Source organism: Penaeus chinensis, chromosome 25, assembly GCF_019202785.1.
Source record: "Penaeus chinensis breed Huanghai No. 1 chromosome 25, ASM1920278v2, whole genome shotgun sequence".
Taxonomy (NCBI): Eukaryota; Metazoa; Arthropoda; class Malacostraca; order Decapoda; family Penaeidae; genus Penaeus; species Penaeus chinensis.
In genome coordinates, this window is record NC_061843.1 from 20,039,561 (window position 1) to 20,041,464 (window position 1,904).

Genomic DNA, 1,904 nt, shown 5'->3' on the forward strand with positions numbered 1-1,904 from the left:
ACAGGGCAACTGACATTAATTACGATTTTAATTGATATACACAAACAGTGTTTGACAGCCCCACTTGCGGTTTCAAGTTTATTACATATGTAACAGAATGCTGCATAAGTTTCAGAAACAAAGGGATCTTCCTAAAGTCAGAGATAGTGTTAGTCTTTAATAATCGAAAACTACCAGGGAAAATTAAATTAAAATTATATTTAGAGAGAGAGAGAGGGTTGCCGGTTTAAACACGTGCATGCTTGTAAAACAGACTGGAAAATTTATTTTCGCTTGGGAAATAGCTGATCCAACTAACTGTACATGCACTACAACCACTTATGCTAGTAGCTCCCCAAGGGCGAGTCTTCCTCAACTATTTTGCTTATATTCATACCCATACCTATTCGCTGATCTGTATCTCTGCATTCCAACAAGGAACTAAAACAATCTCACCGCTGCCACCAGTGTCATATCATATTTTTCACAGACGACATAAAATATATTCCAACTTAATGCTGCCAATTTGTCAAGATAAACTTTGATACAAATGAAAAAGTCGCTTTGGTATCGTCGCCACCATCCAGGGTTTTGGGTTAAAGGAAACCCCAAGAAAACCCAATTTTGACTTCACCAATTTTGTTTCTAGTATCATGACAATGCTCTTAAAGTTTGTGGTGTGGATAGCATTTTTTTTCTGCTGAATGTGCTGAAGTTACATAAAAACATATATAATCGATTTCTTTTATTCTGTAATCTAATAATATTGAACAGGTGGGATATTACAGTGGGTTTAATATTAGCAATAATAAATATCAGAAAATAACAGAAATATCCTTTTACTGAATAAATTCAAGTCTATGGTTAACTCCAACTTGACATCCTTTCTTTGCCTATGAATTATAAATCAATGATAATCAAAAATATGTTAAGAATAAAAGTGATACGAGATCAGAACACTCGCAACTCTCCAGTATTTTCTGGTATATTTACTTGGTTGAATTATGTAATCATTCCTACACTTCTTTCATGATTTTCCTTTCCTACACTTGATCTATTGTTCAATTTCCAATTCATACCTTGACACAATAGGAATCGTCTACTTTGACTAATTTTGTTGTATTCACATCAACAGAGTTAAAAAAAGATTGACATGACATTGGGCTGACGAAATCATGGTGTTTTGTTTTTATTCTCTTTGTCTATGTGCGAGGAGAGCAGAAACCCATTTTTTCACAATTCATTTTATAATCATTTTACATTTATATTAGCTTATCAAGCATTACAACCTTTGATTTCCGAGCAAAACTAGAATTTTAATACCTGGCACTTAACTTACCTGTCCGTGAGAGCAGAGCAGAAACCCGTCTGAAAAACGATTATGAAAATCTGCCTATTTCCCTCTCCCTCTCATTGTTTTGTGAATAATATATATGTGTGTGTGAGTGTGTGTGTGTGTGTGTGTACATATATAATGTGTATGGCATGTGCATTCAAATTTAGATTCATCGAATGTAGTCAAATATCATAACGCAAATGTGTTAATTTACTGTGAAACATTTAAATCCTTTTCACACCATCTGTCATATTCCTGTACTGATAAACCTCAATCTCAGTTTGTATAAACATATTGGACAATTACACTGGTGGGTTAGGCAAAGAATACATAAAGTAAATAAAGAAAACGTGGTATGAAAGGATGTTTTGAAATATAGACAGCATGAGAATTAATAGAGAAACAAAGCAACAGATTTAATGAAGCAAAACCAAAGTTTTATTTATAAAAAAAGAAACAAAGAATTACAAGTGAGCTCTTTTTTTCGGATAAAGAGCACGATCACTTTTAGCCAGTCAATTCACAGACAAACTAGAAGACTTAAGCTCACTGTAGCAGTACAAAGAAAGGGCAAAATAGAGAAGTAAGA